This window comes from Trachypithecus francoisi, unplaced genomic scaffold (genome assembly GCF_009764315.1).
Source record: "Trachypithecus francoisi isolate TF-2019V2 unplaced genomic scaffold, Tfra_2.0 Lachesis_group2, whole genome shotgun sequence".
Lineage (NCBI taxonomy): Eukaryota > Metazoa > Chordata > Mammalia > Primates > Cercopithecidae > Trachypithecus > Trachypithecus francoisi.
In genome coordinates, this window is record NW_022681465.1 from 133452069 (window position 1) to 133473191 (window position 21123).

Genomic DNA, 21123 nt, shown 5'->3' on the forward strand with positions numbered 1-21123 from the left:
GCTCTTAGCCTACAAAAAGTTTCTCTCTCTGAAGGAGCTGTGGACAGTAAGTCTCCTCCAAGCAACAGCAGATCCTTGAACCCAAGGATTGGGCCAACAGAGACTTGTCAAAAAGTCAACGCAGAAGAGGAGCCCTCTCATGTAGGACTTTATTTCGCCTGTTCTGAACACTTCCTTCCAACTTCTGTGAGCAAATTCCATTCATCTCCCCCATCTCTTCCCCTCCTCCTCACCCATAATATTACCTCACCCTCTGCCTCTTTGTCAGAAATCTGTCTAGAGTACTAATTCATACATACACACACTGTACATGTAAAGGAGTTTTACAAAGTGGGTGGTTCTTGAAAATCAGCCATTCATCATGCATATTGATCACCAGGGTAGTGTGGTATGAATCAGGGAGCAGCAATCATTAAATCAAAGATTTATACTAGTAAAAGAGCAGCAAAGCAATTCATCAATTCTATACCACCCTCAGTGATTAATTAGGTTCCAACCTGATAGCTTAGAAGCTGGTTCACAATTAAGGCTATTACAGTTAGAGGTAGGTTGCTTTCCCCCTTCTCCCCTTCCTTTCAGAAAGAATCAAAAGGGAAAGGACACTAGTCTGTTGGTCTTATGGCATTCTGTACTTCTCGTTTATAGCACTTACTTAAGACCTGGTTTTACAATAACAAACCAAAGCCCTCCGTTTCTTGAAGGCTTTCTGCATACCAGGAACCATGTTATTTTTTTTTACATATTGTCTCGTTTAATCCTCATAAGACCCTGTGAGATAGGCGCAGACTTCCTCAACAGTAAAAAAGGTGAGTCATGTCCTATGTCTGAGCCACGGATTCAAATCTGTACAATGGGGTAGTAAGATACATGCCCGCATAGTGGGGATAAGGAGAATAGGCTCAGGAATAAAACAACCAAGATTAAAGTCTCAACTCAGCAGTTTGTAAATATAAAGTCAATAATGTGATTATATATTTAAATTATCTCCCTCCATTAGTCCATAAGGTCTTTAGTGCCTCTAGCACAGTGTCTAGCACATAGTAAAAGCTCAATCAAGACACACTGAGCAATCAATTTATTAACCAGATGCTTCTAATGCTACAGGCCCATACAATGGGACTTCCAATGCTTCCCCCTGGGTCTTGTCCATAAAAAAGTTAAATATAATCTTTCTAGACTAGAAAACCACTCTGAAAAGTTATTTGGCAGAATCTACTGCAATTGAAAACATACAATTTCTATGACCCAGCAATTCCAATGCTGGGTATATACCCCCACAGAAGTGTAAAGAAATGCTCACCAAGGCATGTTCGAGAAAGTTCACAGAAGCCTTGTAATTAATAACCTAAACTGAGAACAACCCAATTGTTCATCAAAAGAAGAATGGATGAATAAAGTGTGGTATGTTCATATAATCAAGTTCTACACAGCAATGAGTTAATGAACAAGCTGTAACTTCATAAAACAACATGGATAAATCTCCTACATGTTATATTAACAGAATGAAACCAGAAACAAAGAAGTATATGCTGTGTGATTCTATTAATGTTACATTCAAAAACAGGCAAAATCAATTTATGGCACCAGAAGTAGGATAGTAATTTCCTTCTAATGGTTAGTGATCGGGAGAGGGCACAGCAGGGCTTCTGGGACATAGATAAGGTCCTGTTTCTCCTCCGGGTGCTGGTTACTCAGGTGTTCTTTCTGTAAAAATTCATCCAGTTATTCTCTATCATCTCATTTTGTGAAAATCAATACAGCTATGTGATTAGTGCTCTTTTCTGTATGTATGTGATAGTGCAAACAATTTTTTTAAAGAGTTAGCCTGATTTGTTTTTCTCTATGTGATAAAGGAGTGGTAAATATCTTCATGTGTACCCAAAAGCCCAAATCCAAATTTCAGAAAGTGTCATCCAGGAAAAAAACAAAAAGGAGTTCAGGTTTCAAATGAGAAATTCCATGTCCTTCCAATTCTAACATTCTATGATTCTATGATGTCACCTTTTGAAAACTGATAGAGAACCCAGTGGCCCACAGTCCTGGATTTCTGGGTCAAACCATGATTGTACTGAAAAGTGTGAACGGAGGTAGTAGAGACTTTCTGATACTGTTTATGTATCTGTATCTCCATCTCCAATTTCCCCTACAACACAAATAAATTCCTATAAGTACAGAGGGTTTAAAAGAACTGGGTATGGTTTTTTTTTTTTTTTTTTTTTTTGAGACGGAGTCTCGCTCTGTCGCCCAGGCTGGAGTGCAGTGGCAGGATCTCAGCTCACTGCAAGCTCTGCCTCCCAGGTTCACGCCGTTCTCCTGCCTCAGCCTCCCGAGCAGCTGGGACTACAGGCGCCCGCCACCTCGCCCGGCTAGTTTTTTGTATTTTTTTAGTAGAGACGGGGTTTCACCGTGTTAGCCAGGATGGTCTCCATCTCCTGACCTTGTGATCCGCCCGTCTCGGCCTCCCAAAGTGCTGGGATTACAGGCTTGAGCCACCGCGCCCGGCCTGGGTATGGTATTTTTAAAGATGTTGTGACTTTTTAAAATTCAGAGGTTTCTAATAATCTCAAGCATTAGACCACAAAACTTAAGACCTGGTTTTACAATAACAAACCAAAGCCCTGCATTTCTTGAAGGCTTCCTGCATACCAGGCATCATGTTAATTTATTTTTTTTACATATTGTCTCATTTAATCCTCATAAGACCCTGTGAGACAGGCGCAGACTTTCTCAACAGTAAAAAAGGTGAGTCATGTCCTATGTCTGAGCCTCGGATTCAAATCTGTACAATGGGGTAGTAAGACACATGCCCATATATTGGGGATAAGGAGAATAGACTCAGGAATAAAACAACCAGGATTCAAGTCTCAACTCAGCAATTTATTAACTGTGTAACTTTAATAAAATATTTAACATTTCTCAGGCTTCTCATCTGCAAAATGAGATGACTAGTAATATCTACCACACAGGATTATTATAGGAGGACATGGCAATGTATAAGACACTTCGAACAGCACATGACACATAATGAGTCCTCAACAGTAGATATTTATTACTATTATATGATTTATAAATTTGCTCTTTGTAAATGCTATATAGACAGCAGATATTGCATATTAAATTAGTATAATATTTAGCAAAACAAAATTGTCACTAATATTCTCTACATGTTTAGGACCGATTAGGGATCTCCGGGTCTAAATCCCTAAAACATAGAGGAAATTATTGTTACACCAGATTCCAAAATTTTGAAAGCCAGTATCATGTTTTTCTTGTTCATTGTTGTATCCTTGAAGTCAAGCACAGTGCCCAACACATTGTAGGCACTCAACAAATATTTGGAGAATGTGCAAACTGAATACTTCCCCAGCATACCCAAATAATCTCCCCACTTTATCTCCATCCAGGAGAGGCCTAGTTACTCACAGAGATACTTTCTCTCAACCCTAATGGCTACAGGTATGCACTAACTCTTTTTAAAAGAATAACTTTATAAGATAAATAAAATACAAGATGAGATCTTTTCAAAAGAATTCACTGTGTGTTCCTGATACATTTAAACTATGACTCAATACATCAAAAGTTTACTTATCCTCATCTTTTTATAAATTTGCCTATCTCAAAGTCAGATACAATGAGATCTTCATCCCAGGAACTTAAACATTACATCACATATTCATTCACCAAACTCCATGTTTAATCATCTCAGTTGGAAATAACAGAAACCTCACACAGGTTTAATAATAAAGGAACTTTTTTGACAATACGTAACAGGAGGTCCACAGATAGTTGCTCAGGCTTCTAGTTTGGTCTGATTTAGCAGCTCATTATGTCATTAAAGACCCAAATTCTTTCTCTCTCACCACTCTGCCATCCTTAGTGTTAGCTTCATTCAAACTGGCAGCCATTCACTGTAATTGTTGCAGGCATCGGTTGACCCTATTGGTTGTCTACCCAACAGTCATATTCTCCACCTTCCTCCTTTCTAATAGAAGCTCAGTTTTGTTCATGTATCAGAGATTAGTGTACTTCATTAACTCCTTCCCAATGTGGGTGTTCATGATCTAAGCCAATTATGGATATGTCATTGGTCCGCCCACAATCAGTTAAATAATGCACATCTGACAAAATCTTGGCATTGTAAGGGGAAGTTGGCCTTGGCCCTTCCAGGAACATTTATATTCATATAAAGGGACACAAGTCAGGAACTTGTCCTTTTACTGCCTCTGCACAGAGCTGTGTGAGAAGGTGATTCTTGGAGTTGCTATGGCCACCTTGTCACCATGGAGAAAGGTATTAACACAAAGAGTAAATAGATGTAAGGCATCTTGTGTTCCTTGAATTAACCAACCCTAGAACTGTCCTACTTCTGAACTTCTTGTTGTGATAAATTAGAAAATAAGCTCTTATTTTTAAAGATGATTCTACTTGGGTATTTGAGAAACAGCTCAAAGCACTGTGATAAATAGTTATCACAACACAGACACAATTACTTCTGGGGAAAAGAAAAAGCTGATCTCTTTCTGGGATTTCTCTTTAAATAGAAGAAAATTTATCCCAAGAGTCCCAACCTTTCCCCTTTTCTCCACCACTTTTAATTGGTCACTACTAGGTCACATGTCAATTATTGAACCAATCTTAGGCTAGTGGGATTAGATTACTGTGAACTCAATCAGGCCACCCTGGGGACTGAGAAACTGTCCCTGAGGTAAATGGTTGCATGGAGGAAGGGTAACTGATTGAATATAACTGAGTTCTGTTAGGAAGATGGGGTTGGATAATAGTTATTCATTTGCTGTATCTTGCTTATTGCCATATGCATAATACCGGCTGGATTGGGGGTTCCTCAGCAATTGGAAATGTTTAGCACAGCTCTACATTGGTAATCAAATCAAAGTCTGCATCCTTCTTTAGGACCCTACTTTGGAACCTCAAAAACACTTAAATCTAAGCCAGCTCACCAGATCTCTACAGCTCTACTTGAACTCAGGTCCAAACATGGGTTTTGCTAACAGATTTTATCTAAAGTGAGGTCAAAACAGGATATTTCCTACCCCCCACTAATTTTGCAGAGCTGTAGAAATAATTCTTAAGCATACTGATGTATTCAGGAGCACTAACTTGCTTTCAGGCACATTTCTAATACTTTCATTTCTGATCTAGCTTTTTTAAATCTAAGTTGTCAGACTTCCTGGAGCCTAAAAAACTATTCTCCCAATTGGAAATAACTTTTCTTCTTTGAAGGTGACATGGTATAGTGGTTAAGAGGGCATTCAAATCCCTGCTATACCACTAACTTGGTGGTCCTTGGTCAAGTTGCTTAACCTCTTGATGCCTAATTTCCTCAATCATAAAATGTGAATGAAAGTCATAGTTCCTACCTGATAGGGACATAGAAAGGATTAAATGAATTTGTGCATGAAAACTGCTAAACCCAGTACCTGGGAAAATAAAATGTCAGCTCAGTGAGTATTAGCCTTTCCTGTGTTTCTTCCTTCTCCATCTTTCTTCTCTCTCTCACTACATCATCACAGAGCTCCATCATCACAATTACTAGGATTAATTGATTGACCATTGTGGTTGAGTGTTGTCAATCAAATAGCTTGAATTTTTTTCCCACTTGGTTTGACAAATTCACTATTTGGTATAATAGTTAACTTAGCCCATTAAATGAAAAAAAAACATATAATATTTGTATGGTAATTTTCTCTATCCTGAGCATTCCCTGAGGCCATAGGACTGAGTCTTTCTGGACCAGGCCTCTGGAGCCTAGGTGGCTTCATTTTCCTCAGGCCGTGTTCCTGGCCTTGAGCCAGCTTCTCTCCACAGTCTCAGAGAGGCTGAGCTCCGACAGTGCCTTAGGGACTCAACTTCATTGACTCGCAAAATCAAAATATACAAATTCCCCTCTTAAACCATGATATATAACTTGGAGAATATTACCTCTCCACTGCATTAGGGCCCGCCCTATTACCTTATGGAATTACCCACAGTGGCAGAAATCCATTCACCTGATCCACTGACACCCTGGGGGCAGCTCGGATAGCATAAAGCCAATTGATAGATGTATATTTGATTTATATTTTATGCCTGGAATTTATGTCTTCTGCATGTTTCATTTGCCATTCTGACTCATTTTATGCCACAGGAGAACTAGGGAAATTTCTAAAGGGACTGTGAAAGAAACAGCATGGAAGAAACGGGATAAAAATCTAAACAGCAATTTTTCTTTCTGATCTAAGACCTTGCACCTGAGCATCCTGATCAACTTTAAAGCACAGAGGAAACATCCCTCCTTTCCTTCTCCCAGGAAAGAATTATGAGTAGGAGAACTAACCTGGAAGGACTGGAAATCTTTTCCCTGCAGACTAGCAGCTGGGCCAGGCCCCCACAACAAAATGTGTATATGGGCCAAAGATAGGAGTGATAATAGACCTGAAGGTATGCATTTTATTCTATACAGTTAGCTAGACCCTGCCATATGTTTTAGCTCATTTTATTTCATGTTCCAAGTCCACTGGAAGAAGATCAAGACTGGTGTACTCAGCCCCATGTTACTTGTATTTAAGAAAGGAGAGTGGCCTGCCCAAGATCATGGCTGTGGCATGTGGCAAAGCTAGACTGAAACTCAGCCCCTGCCTCCTCCTTACTTCTTTAGTGTGTGTATGAACAGATAAGAATTTGAGGCCGGGAGCAGTGGCTCACACCTGTAATACCCACACTTTGGAAGGCCAAGGTGGGAGGATTGCTTGAGCTTAGGAGGTTGAGACCAGCCTGGGCAAAATGGCGAAACCCCATCTCTACAAAAAAGTACAAAAAATTAGCCAGGCCTGGTGGCACATGCCTGTACTTCCAGCTACTTGGGAGGCTGAGATGGGAAGATCACCTGAGCCCAGGAGGTTGAAGCTGCAGTGAGGTGAGATCACATGACTCCACCCTAGGTGACAGAGTGAGACCTTCTCTCAAAAAAAAAAAAAAATTTGAGAAGGCTTCTTCATAAGTGCCTACATATAGAAAGAATCATCCTCACAAATATTACATAGAGTCTTATATTTTCTATTTGCTCCAATAGCTTAACTTAAAGGAAAAAAGTGCACACCGATTTATAACAACTTACACATGAATGTGCGTGTACACACACACACACACACACACACGCATAATCCTCACAGCAACCCTGTGAGGAAGGTACTATTCTTTTCTCTGTTTTACAAAGATAAAACTGAGATATGGGAAGACTAAATAACTTCCAAGTAATGCAAGCCAGTCTTACTCCAGCAACTGTGCTCTTAACAGCTCCATCATACTGCTTCTTTATCATGTCATAAATGGAGAAATGGAAGTCTACATCTAAACAGTGATGTTGACAATAAGACCAGGTGTCCCATCAGCTCAATACTTGGCACGTTAAGGATAGGTTCCAGGGAGATACGTAATCAACTGACCCAATCCCTTTGATTGATTCTCTCTGCTTCACTGGCTAAACTACTCCACTGGCCTTGGCTATTGAGTAAGGCAGTCAATCATTTCAAGTCACCAAGTAGTTCCAAGCACCTAGGCAGTACAAAGCTCTAAGCTCGGCCCTGGTAACAAGATAGACATAGTCCTGTCCTCACAGACCTTGTAGCCTGAAGGGCAAAGCATATATTAAAGTAGTAATAACAAGAGCAAAAGCATTAAGACCAGCCTTTTTCACAGACTCTCCATTGAAAAGGAATGAAGAAGTCAGGTAATCCAGTCCACCCAATGCAGAAATCTCCTCTACAATTGTTCCTTCACATGCTCATGCAACTTCTGCTGGAATCTTCAAGTCCAGAAAGCTCCTTCTTCAAACAACAGTACATTACAGTTTAATCATAGAGCATTTCCCTATACTGAGTCTACTTCTTCTGCCCTATAATATCTGCCATTGTTCCAGATCTGCCTTCTGCAGCCCATAAACCAGAATCTCTCTCTCTTCAACATGTTCTTTCAACATACTTGAGGACAGGCATCCAGTGGTCTTCAAGTCTTCTCTTTTTGGGATTAAATTTCTCCTTTTTCATCAACCATTACTCCTAAGCCATGGCTTCCAGTCTTCTTTTTTTTTTTTTTTTTTTAATTGAGTAGCAGGCACTGGGTGCTATAGAATTTGCCAATGACTAAAGTAAAGCACTCCAAAAAATATTTTAAGTGTGGTCTGATCAATAGAGCGAAGTGGAACTATGATCTACCTTGAACAGAATCCTGTACTATTAATGACTACATTCATTGTTTTGGTTTTAATAGTGATTACATAGAACTGGCTCGTGTCATACTCAGATAATTGCCTGCGTTTTTCAAAACAAGAGTTGTCAAAGTCAAGTCTCCTCAAAACGTCTACTTGTGTATATGACATTTTTTTAGCCACATACAGGGCTTTACATTTGCATCTGTTAAATTTAGTCTTAGCGAAGCTCAGATGATAGTGGACATCTTTGTGCTTGGCGAATAACCCTGCCTGAGCCCCAAAACAATGATTTTCATAAGAAATCTATGTAAACTAAGCACTTGAAGATTTCCGTAGGCTTTGCTGAAGACGTTGGAGTTACACAGAAGGACTCCATTATATAGAATTTCATATGAAAATTCCCTTCTCTGAACATCACACACAGGGGCCTATTGTGGGGTGGCGGGGAAGGGGAGGGAGAGCATTAGGACAAATACCTAATGCATGTGGGGCTTAAAACCTAGATGACGGGTTGATAGGTGCAGCAAACCTCCATGGCACATGTATACGTATGTAATAAACCTGTACTCTCTGCACATGTAGCCCAGAATTTAAAGTAAAAGAAAAAAAAAAAAAGAAATCCCCTCTCTGAAGCTCCTTATTCCTTTCATACCAGCTCCAGAGCCTCTGGCTCCATTTCCCTATCATGCATCTCAGCCTTTCTAATCCTGTCCACTGACTCTTCTCCATCATTCCAACTCCAACCAAATTCGTCTCTCCTAAATTATGAAAACAATTCAGTCCAGCCCCAGCTCCAACTAACAAATTTGCCATCTCAATATACACAAGTAGCCAGGGAAAAAAACATATATTCTCTTTTATGTAACAGGCCTATCCTCTTTAGACAGATAGTAATCAGTGTTCTATACAAACATTTATTAAGCATATACAATGGACCAGGAACAGAAATCCTTAGAGTATGTAGTGATGAGCACTATTAGACGTGATCCGTGACTTTACGGTACTTACCATCTGCCAAAAAAGGCAAACATCAGTCAAATAAACACAGTCAATGTTGATTCCTGGCAAAAAAAGTGCAGTGAATAAAACATACCTCCATGTAATTGGAGAATTCAATGTACTGAAGGGGCCAGGAAGGATTCTCTTAGGAAGTAGTGAATAAGCTGAGACCTAAAAGGTAGGAGGAATTAACAAGAGTATTCATTGTCACTGTATTTACAGTGGTAAAAACTGAAAGCAAAATAAATGTCCTTAAATATATACATGAAGAAACAATTTGAGGCATTAATTTATGGCATATTCACATGACAGACTATTAGAAATTCATTAAGAGTTAAATTTTTGATACTAAAATATTACAAAGATAAAAAGGCAAACCAACCTAATTTTTTAAATACCTATGTAAAAAAATCCTAAATAAAATATTAACAATGAGAATCCAACATATTATGCAAATTGATTCATTCCAGGAATTCAAACATATTTCAATCTTAGAATATTCATTAATGAAATTCATCATTTTAATAAGTCAAAGGAGAAAAATATGACTGCCTAGAAAATTGTCAAAAAGCATTTGATAAAATTTAAATTCATCTATAACTTTAAAAAAAAAACTTTTACTTTTTGCAGTCAAATGCTGTACTACTGAGCTATACTACCTCTTTAAAAAGCTTCCTTTTTAAGAAAAGACATATGTAATCTCCCAAATTAAGAAACATGCTAACTAGTGAAATACTAGAAGTATCTCCATTAAAGTCAGCAATAAATGTGAGGCATACTTTTACATTTGTTATTTAATATTGTTCTAAAAGTGCCAGTCAGCATATGTAAAAGCAACAAAATAATAGATATGACTATTCAAAAAAAATGAATGCTTGGCTATCATTATTTTAATCTACTTATATACTTAAAAAGCATAAGATAACAAAAAATCATAGAAACAATAAAAGCATTTAATAAAGTCAGTTACACAAGAAATAAACGAAAATCAATGCCATTCTTGTAAACGAATAGTAAATGCTTAAAGAATATAGAGGGGGGAAATTTTCCATTCACACTAGCAAAAATAATAACAAGAATAATAATAAAGTATGAAAAGCCTGAAACTTGGAGTAAATAAAACAAAAGTTTAGTGGAACATGTGCAAAAGTAAAAATAAAACTATTGAAGGACATTAAAAAACAAACAATGAAGAGATATAACTTGTTTTGGGGTAAGAAGATTCAATATTATAAACGTATCTGTTCTCCCCAGCAAATCTACATAATCAATGCAATCCCAACAAAATTTGACAAGTAATTGTAAATGTCAATTTTAGTAAAACTACTCACCAACAAGTAAAATCACACAAACAAATGTGAAGAAAAAGAAGGGAATGAGGAATGACTCGCTTTATATATGTTATATAGCAAATGTGCTATACAGCTACAGTGACTTAAAAATTTTCATCCTGGAAAAAATAGGTGGACACATAAATGATACAGATGAGATAGAACATGAATAAACTTGAGTATATATAAAAATTTAATATGTGCTAACGAAAATGCTAGCATGATAATTTTTAGAAACTACATATCAGAATCTATGAGACACAACTAAAGCAGAAACCAGTAGAGATAAAAGAATGAAAATAAATTAAACCACCACATTAAAAGTTGGAACAAGAATAATGAAGTAAATCAAAACAAAGCAGAAGGAAGAAAATAAATAGCAGAATGTAATGCTTTATAAAACTGAATAACAGAACTAGTAAACAAGTTAGAGTTCTGGTCTTTCAAGAAATCAACAAAACAGACAAAGCATGAGCTCACTCAATCAAGGAAAAAAATGGGAGAAAGCACAAATGCATAAAAAAGAAATGGCAAGAAGCAAACAACTACCGAAACTGAAAACTGAAGACATTAGAAAACATTTTGGGTAACTCTGCTCAAGAAATCTAAAATCCTAAATAAATGAATAATTCTTTTAAAAGGCAATTTCCCAAACTGATTCCAGTTAGAGAAAGTTTAAACATACCAACTTCCTGTAAGAAATAGACAAAATTATCAAAGACCTACTTTGAAACAAACACAAACTAACAATTAAAAAAACACTCAACCTAAATTATTTCATACACAAGCTGTACCAAACCTTCCCAAAAGAAGTAATCCCAATGCTACTTAAGCTGTTCCAGAGAATTAAAAAGGAATAAAATTTTCCCAATTCCTTTTGAGGCAAGTATGATACTGATACCTGAATCTGGTAAAGATTGTATCAAAAAACTACAGACCCATCTCACTTGTAAATATGGATGCAACAATAAATAAAATATTAGCAAAGAGAACCAAATAGCCAATTAAAATAATGTTCCAGACATGCAAAGAGAGTTCAACACAAGAAAATCCATTAATGTAATTCGACATGCTAATAAATCAAAGAGGAAAATCATGTGAACTATAAACACTGAGAAGGCAGTTGACAAAATTCAAATTTTTGTAAAATCTGAAAAATCTCAGATTTTAAGAAAATCTTTAAAATCCAGGAATCAACAGAAACATGGGCATCCCTGGCATGCTCTTGAGGGCAAAACACACTTCCTTGGGCGGGGAGACTGTAGCAGTGGTTCATTGTATGCAGGTGACCTCCCAGATGGGTGAGGGGGATCTGGGCAGGATACAGGCATCTGATGCATTACAGAATAGACTACAGTAACAAAGTATCACCACCACAGACTACTTCAAAATGCAAAGGACATAAGGAAATATATACATATATATATATATATATATATATATGTACACACACACATATACATATTTACAATGAGAAATCTGGCTAGATATTGTTATGTACATCATCTAACTGAATAGTCCTCCACCACTATCTAAGAAATAAGAAGAATCATGTCCATTTCACAAAAAAAAATCTGAGGATCAAAGATGCTTAGAAACTTAGTCAGAGAACATAACTTGTAAGTACAGGGATTGGATATACATGCAAACTGTCAAGTTCTAGTCCTAGTTCTACTCCACTCTCCTCCCTTTATCTTTCCAATCTCCTTCTCTGAGATCTTCAGTGACCAAACCCAAAAATAAGCTAGAGGGCAGGGGACTGCAGATGTAATCCATAATGATCAGCCTACTGAGACACAGAGCAGGGTGCAGTGTGAGGTCCACATCTGGAAGAGCTAATGGAAGGTAATAGGCACATCCAATGTCTTAACTGCAAAACAGGGATAATAAGAGTTCCGGCCACTTGACTTGTTCCAGGATTGAATAAAATACGCATTTAAACATCTCAGCACAGTCTTGACACTGATCAAATGCTCCATAAATATTAGCCATGTGAAAGACTGCTTCTCACTTGCATTGGTTAAATACCCTGAATCACACAGGCATTTTTCACTCAAAAGTTAGGGTTTTGTACTTAAAGTTTGAAGAACGTAAAGCAGCAGAGAAAGGACACAATTGGCTCCATCCACTAACATCCACTGGAAAACTGGGTAAATAGCACAAACAAACCAACATCTGGGCAGAGGAACAGGCTGATAAAATGAGAAGCACCAATTTCCCCTCAAAACAACACTTTAAATCCATTTTTAAAGCCGTGCCAATGAGAAACATTTTCACAAAGGGAACATCTTTTTGAGATGTGGTCTCATTTTAGGAATATGAACTTTGCACCCTCCCATAGATGGTAAAGTTCACACTTAATAATTTTGGTCATAAATGACCACCTAAATATGTCAGAAGTAATTTAGCATCTGTGACCCCTAGAGCTGAAAATGTAGATGAATGTAATTAACCTACTTCCAAAATTGAGAAAAAAAAAAAAATTGCTCCATTCTCTCCTGACTTGGGAACATATGGCGTCGGATTACATGGTTGGCACCTGGCTGACTGCTGGGTCCATGTGTCGCATTCTAACACAAACAGGCAGAGGCACAGAGCCTGCCCAGAGGAGTCGCCAGCCAAATTCAAAATGGGCAGCTTGAGCCACAGGCTCGGCCAGAAACTGCTATTAACAGCCTGGTGGAGGAAATAGAGCTCTCAGCACCACCCTGCTGAGCCCAGTTTCCCCTCTTGCCCCATGACCTCCTCCATAAGCATGTTGAGAAGGACCCATGAGGTTGCTTTCTCCATTGACACACATCATCAGCACTCCTGGCTCTATTTGTCAGGGAGAAATTGAATTGGCCTCAACTCAACTCTGGGGTTGGCTCTCTTCAGTTAAAGTATTTTGAAGCAAGTAAATCTAACCAAATGCTTTCCATCCTAATTAAAGGTGTGCTTGTCATTCTCCCCACCCAAGCTCCCAAATCCTAGCATGTTTCTGTTGAGCAAAGGACATTCACCTCCAAACTAGCATAAAGAAAGCAAAATGTATTATCGGCACCCTCCAGCCTCCCTCTTCTGTTCTCTCTCTCCTATCTTGTTATAGATTCCATCTCCTTCTCTGTAAATCCATCCAAAACCACTGATGCACCCTGAGGCTGAATATGCACCTTTACATCCCAGTTCCCCAAGTTTCCCATTGCAATTCTGAGTGCCCCTATATTAGATGATTATTTCCTTCCTGTGATTATTTCATGTCTCTCTCTCTCTCTTTTTTTTTTTTTTTTTTTTTTTGCTTCTTTGTTTGAAATATGCCTACCCATTTCAGGTTGAGCCATGGGAAGGAGGGTTTAGCCCATGTCTCCTGCGGGAATTGAGGCATCCCAGGAAACAGTATAGCGTTCGTACAGTTAGAATGATAAGAAGCCTGGGGAAAGAAACCAAGGGTGAGAAATGTGTCGCTATTTTGACTCAGTTGCAGCACCCCCCTCATAACAGGCTGGGAAGTGGAAGACATCAGTGACAAGGAGAAAAGATTACTAAAGGGATTTTTTAAATGGATCTTTTCCAACCAACTGGAAGGATTCCTACAACCAAATAAAGGGTCAGCTATATCCACTAGAAAGACGTACCCCTCCCACCCCACTATCAATATACACCCTCTGGACAGGACAGTGTAGTGGTATGGAGGGCAGTTCTCTTCTTCCCATGCCCCTATCTTGGTGGCTGTAGTAGATACCTGCTGCTGCTCTCTGCCCAGAGTCTATTTCCTGTTTCTTCTGTTGGTAACATCCTCGTGTGTTTAATGAAACAACTCCTTTTCTACTACAAATGATTATGGTGAGGCCACATATCCTAATCCCTTACACTCACCCCCATCACCAACGGCCATATGACCCAAGCAAGCAAGACAGCTTCTTATTTTGCTGGCATAAACGAATTAATCCCAAAAAGTGGATGGGAAACCCAAGCGAGGTCAGTTAAAATCTCCATTGAAATTTATATAAAACTTGAAGCCTAGGGAAACAGCGCAGTCCTTCCTCTGGAGCCGCCAAGGTGGGAATATGTAAAACTGGAGCTGCCTGTGCCTTGTCTCCCAATATGTTCAGGGAGCTACTAAACGGGTCTGTGTGAAGCAGGCAAGAGATGGGGCAAGGTATGGAGGAGAGGGATAGAGGTGGGGCAGAGGAATGATGAGTTGGAGGCGAGATAGAAAGAAATATGGGAATGGGTTTGGGGAGAAAGAGTAAGAGAAACATGGAAAAATAGAGACATGGGAGAAGACATGGGGAAGAGACAAAGAATCCATGAGAGAGAGGGGGAAAGATGAGGGAGAAATACGGCAGTAGAAATGGGGTGAGCGAAGGAAAGAAGAGAGAAAGTGGAGAGAGGAAAATGAGAGAGACAAGGTACAGAGTGATGAGCAGAGAAAGATGGAAGGAGAGATGGGGAGAGATGAGGGAGAGGTGGAGGAGATAGGGAATTGAGAGAGGGAGGCAGGGAAACAGATGGGAGAGAATGGGAAAAGGAGAGAAAGATATATAGAGAGAGACAGATACAAAAAGAACAATGGGAGGGGCGAGGGTGAAGAGTGGGGAAAAGAAGAGAAGAGAGAAACCTGACGGGGTCTCTTGAGATCCTGGTTCCAGGCCATCCCTGCGACCACCTGCATCCTTGTGTATAATCAGATCTGAGCTGGGTCTTTCACTGGCAACCAAATGCATGATAACTATTCTAATGGCCTTAATTGAATCCAATCCTATGGCAAGCTGGGCTCTCATCAGCTTTGTTCTAGAACTCAAAGATATACCAGGGGTTTCCCTTATTACCTCAAAATATACATACCCTTAGAGAATCTAGCCAGCTGATTTCCATGTCTCAAATAAATGGAGAAAAGATCAGTTCCTTTCCCCTGCCAAGAGAGAGCATGTAAAGATCTTCATTTCTTCCTTCCTACTTCCTGATTGCGATCTGGCTATAAGAAACCAATCCTAAGCCAAAGATACAAAAGAAACTATTTGGAGGTTAACAGCGACATTTAAGAGAAAATGATGTTGTACATCATACCAAAATTTAATATGACTTTATGCAAAATAGTAATGTGTCTGGTAATGCAAAGATTCTTCTAAAGTAGGTTAATAACAATCCAAGATTATTCTCCTTTAAAAAAATGAAAATGTATGTCAAATAAAAAAAGACCTAAAGTAACTGAATCTTGTACCCATTGAAGGAACTGATTTACATAGATAGCATTTAACATTCCATCATCATTATCCTATCAGTCTCCTGTCTAATGTACAAGCTAAAGACGTTCAATGTGCTTAGAGGTTAAAAAAAAAAAAAAAAAACACATACCCTACACCCACCAGCCAAAATGGTGGTAAATGACAAAGAAGAAAAAGGAAAAAAGAAGAAAAAAATAATTTTAGGCAGACAGATGAATATCAACTGGGAAGAGAAAAAGACTCTCTCCCCCCTCCCTTCTGCACCAATATAGTAACCTAAAAGGTTGAATAAAAGAAAACTAAATATTTAAGAGTAAAACGTGGTTATCAAATGGGGAGAAGGGAAAAAAGGGAGACAGCATTATGATAATAGTTGAGTCTGCCACAGCTAGAGGAAGCAGCTTCGAGCATTCCCGCCTTGAATTAAATGGAAGGCAAATTTAAATGAAACACACTTTATCCTTTAGAGTCGAGTGTCTGAATATTTTTAGATTTTTTTTTAATGTTAAACAAATTTACTTCTGATGAGAAGAGCCAGGAGGAACATCCCACAGAGATTATGCACAGTGTGGGTACAAATGGAGAGAGAAAACAGAGGGTCACTATTTGTACATCCTCCTTGTCTTGATAGCAACTTCTTGGCCAGGTATGTGGCTGTGGCCTCGCACATCTTAGGGCCCCTTTAGTGCCTGTGCCAGCATGTCAAGAAGACCAGAGGATCAGAGGCAAAATGAAGCCTTGGCAGTTGTAAAGCCATCCACCCATCAACCTAAGCACTAAGTAGTTCTGAACTGCGCCCAGACTAGTAGAGAAAAGCCATAGCTTTCTAAGGTGTGTGACCAGGGTGAGTATGGAAAGGTGCCCTTCACGTCGGTAGAAAGAGAGGTAAGCAGTGGCAAAGGGAGAAGAAAAAGAGAAACAATAAGGCAGGAGAAGAACAAGCAGGGAAGTGGGAGAAGAAAGATGGAAATGATGACAGAGAGAATGGGAAAGAGATGGAGAAAAGATTAGCCAAGGAAAATGAAATTGTCTCAGCCTCCATGCATCTGGTTTCTTACTATGAACACCTAAGCTGAGACCCAGCCTTTCAACTGTTACTCCAAACACATGCTCTGCTAGTCCCCAGCTCATGACCAGTGACAGTCATCCCTAATGCCACACTCTCCTCTTTCCTGCCAAGCCCAAGTGCACATCAGAGTCCTTTCAAACACAGCATTCCTGGCAGTGCCTGCTAGTAAAGGGGACTCTGCCTGTAATAGATTATCGCCAGTCCTAGAGATTTTTCTCGGACTGCCTCAAATCCAGATGGTACATCCTGTAGCAACCATCCACTCAACAGCAGGTCTTGCTCATGTCTGGGATTTTTTCCTAGCAACAGCAAATTTTATTTACAAGAAAAAGGGACAAAAGTCAATTAAATAAAATACGAAGCCACGAGAAATATGCAGAAACTCCCCAAAATTGGAGGAAAAAAAAACCTAACAACCTTGGGCCATGTCTCTTTTTGTCCTACCCCACAAATGTGACAAGACTAAACCAGACAAACTAGGTTCTCTCAGCCGGCAGTCTAGTCTACTAAAGAACAAAGATAAAATAAAGTGACAGCTTTTGAATATTAATAGGGCATATCAGCAAGGGTGAGCAGGAAACAGTCGAAGTCATCCACAAGTTCTAAAATCAGCTCCTAAAAGCCCGAATTCATCTCATCGCTCCCCACTTTAGAATTCCACTTAGAAAATGAATCTTTATTTCAAAAATAAACTTCTGAGATGCCTAGAGATAAAAGCAGAGGAAGAAATACTGACACTCCACAGGACCATTTCTCACTCATCTTCTCCCCCAGGGCCCATCACGATGCCAAGCATATTATAGATGCTCAATAAATGTTTGTGGCAGGAATGATGTGGAAAGAAAAAGAGTGTTTTAAAATCAACTTCAGAATGGAAATGGGCTTTGAAAACAGGCTGTTCCCAATCAGAATCGTGGAAATTGAAAATAGAGTTTGAGGTAACTGAAATCTACTTCAGACATTACCTATGCAATCTTTGGAGGGTTTCATTCTAAACAAAAGCAGAAATGAAGTTTTCTGGGGCACTACATTTCCATCTTTTTTATTCACTCACTCACGTATTCAATCATCCATGCAGTAAATTTTACTGGGTGCCTACTATGTGCCATGCAGTATGGAAGGTTCCAAGGATCTGGTGGGGGGGGGAAGAAAAAAAGCCATGCAAGGACCCAGCTATCACAGAACTTATATTTGCTTCATTTCTTTTCCCCATCCTAAGCCTCACCCTGGACCAATCCATTTACATTCTAGAGCCATTTCAAAATCCTGAATTGCCCCCCTACCACAAGCACCCCCTATTTCCCCAATTCATCTTGCCCACCCACTCCTTATTAACCTTTCTAAAAGATTACTGTTATCATGTTGCTCACCTGCTCAAAAACCTCCAGCAGCTCTCTAGTATCAACAACCCAATTTAGGGCACATTTCTCAACCAGGTACTAGACAAAGTATTAGAGTTAGAAAACAAATTCCATACTTCTCAGCATAGCACTAAGGACTGCATTAGTTATTTCTTGCTGTAGATCAAGTTACCCCAAAATTTGGCACCTTAAAACAACAAATGAGTATTATTTTCCAGTGTCTGTAAGTCAGGAATCCAGAAACTTAGGAATTAAAGCAAGGTTGCAGTCAAGTTGTCAGCCAGAGCTTCAGTCATCTGAAGGCTTGACTGAGGATGGATTATCTGCTTCCAAAATGCCACACTCACATGGCTGTTGATGGATGCCTTGTTTCCTCACCATGGACATCTCTCTAAAGGGCTTCTTGAGTGTCCTCACAGCATACAGCCTGCATTTCCCATTTAGAGAAAGAAAAAGAGGAGGAAGCCATGATGCCTTTAGACTAGTAACTTCCTAGTCTTGGAAATCACACCCAACTCCTTCTGCTATATTCTATTAGAGGTGAGTCACTAAGCCCATCTCATATCATATTCCTTCATTTCTTGAAGGGAATAATATCAAAGAATTTGTGTGACCAAAAACTATCTATAATCATGACAGGAGTGGTGGCTCATGCCTGTGATCCCAGCATTTTGGGAGGTCAAAGCAGGAGGACTGGTCTCTACAAGTCCTCCTGAGTTTGAGAGTTTGAGACCACCCTGGGCAATATAGTGAGACCTCATCTGTACAAAAAAATTTAAAAATTAGTTAGGCATGGTGGCACGCACCAGAGGTCCCAGCTACTTGTGGAGCTGAGATGGGAGGATCGCTTGAGTCCAGGAGGTTAAGACTGCAGTGAGCCATGATCATACCACTGCATTCCAGCTGAGGTGACAAAGTGAGACCTCATCTCCAGAAAAAGAAAACTACCTATTATCAGACTCTTAACACATTGACCTATTTTCACATTTCTAGGCTGGTATTTCCAGCTTAACCTCTTGCACTCCAACCTAGCTGTTTCTCCTGAATAGACTGGGCCCATTGTGCTATGGTTTGAATGTGTCCCCTTCAAAAATCCAGGTGTTGAAACATAATAGCCAATGTGATGGTATTAAGAAGTGGGGCCTTTAAAAGGTGATTAGGCTAGAAGGGTTTCTTCCTTATGAATGGAATTAAAGTATTTAATAAAAGAGGCTTCACACAGCATTCCATTCACTTGCCCTTCTACCTTCTGCCATGTGAGGACAAAGCATTCCTCCCCTCCTGAAAGATACAGCAGCAAGGTGCCATCTTGGAGACAGAGAGCAGTCCTCAACAGACAACCAAACCTGCTGGTGCCTTGGCCTTCCCAGCCTCCAGAAAATAAATTTCTGTTCTTTACAATACTCCGTCTGTGTTTTCTTATAGTAGCACAAACAGACCAAGGCACACTGTCAATACCAACTCTTTCCTCATATACTGTCCACACTTTGTCTCCCTCTTCTGTGTTCCAAATCTCACATACCCAGAGAGGTAGCACAGCACAGTAGATAGGATTATGGACACTGGGTTGCCTAGATGCGAATTCTACCTCTAGTTTTTGTGAGTTACTGAACCTCTCTTTACCGTGATTTCCTCACCTATAAAATAATGATCATAGTGCCTACTTTATAAGCTTGTTACAACAATTAAATAAATCAATACTTATAAATTACCAAGAATAGGGCTTGACATGTAGTAAGTGCTATTATAATATCTGTTAAATAATATAAACATATACATATAAAACTCTTTTGCATCCAGTTCAAGTTCCATGCTATAGCCCAGTGACTCCTTTACTAACCTCCTACTGCTATAACTGTGACTCATTTTCTAATAACTTCAGTCAAATCTACAAATTTTCAGTTAATTATCTTACTTGTGGATGTCCTACCTCACTTCCCAATCGTTTTCTGACTGTCTATAAATTCTGTACCCATAAGGTCGAGGAGACAGTATACATTCAATATCAAAGAAAGGAAGAAATTCACTCAAATTAGCTCCCAGAAAAAACAGAGGTCAGGCCATCTCCTCAAACACCAAAGAAACCACACTCATTATTTCCATGTGACCCTTTAATACCGTAGAGCCAACCCAAGGGAGGCTTTCCCTCAAAGCCAGCCTTATGTGGGCTCACTTCCCCCCAAAAGAGGAACTTATGAAAACACCAAGTGGATCAGGTGCGGATGTCCTGAGACCTGGGGGTGGGGAAGGGCTGGGGTGAGCCTTAAAGAGGAGGATGAAGGCACTGCTATAACCTTAGGTAAAGCAAACTTCAATCTTACAGGATTGTTAAAATTTCAAGAGCCTAACATTTCAAAATAGTCACCACCAAATGTTCCTTCTTCATCCAAGACTCAGACACCATGGAGTTTTAAGTCTCCCCATCTGCACTTTTTCCCAAAGGGGTAGTGTTTCCCTTCCCCAAAAGCTTACAGCTTCCGGTCAAAGCCAAAATCTGAGTTAGACCATTTCTCATAGTTGGAACTTGCACGGACTCCCAGGTGAAAATACAGGCAATAGGAATTCTTGCTATAGAAGACTTCTTGAAAAAAAATTCTTTTCCCATCACAGACAGAAGGTTCTAGTGGTCTTGATTTGGCCACTAAGAGACTACATTCATTCACAGAGTCATTTATCCACTTGTTCATTCATTCATTCCTTTTGCAACTAATCTTTACTAAGCATGTACTAAGCACACTGAGTGATACCAAGAAGTAGAATATCAGTGTCTGGACTTCAAGAATCTTGCCTGGAACAAGTCATCCTGTTAGGCCTCAATTTCTTTGTCTATAAAATGAGGAGGTTGGACAGTCTCTAGGGTTCTTTTCACTTTTTAAAAAAATGCTATTTGTCTGATTCTAATGGTTGCTCTGCTTTGTCAGGCAGGGTTGCTATGAAGATGTAGTTAAAA

General features: G+C 39.3%; 1 long non-coding RNA gene across 1 annotated transcript in view; it reads right to left on the bottom strand.

The window, feature by feature from the left end:
• Nucleotides 1–21123, bottom strand: part of LOC117065546 — a 211371-nt gene that overhangs the window by 166624 nt on the left and 23624 nt on the right. The window contains exon 2 of the long non-coding RNA XR_004429963.1: nt 9300–9376. This is a non-coding gene — a long non-coding RNA (uncharacterized LOC117065546). The remainder of the gene's footprint in view (nt 1–9299; nt 9377–21123) is intronic.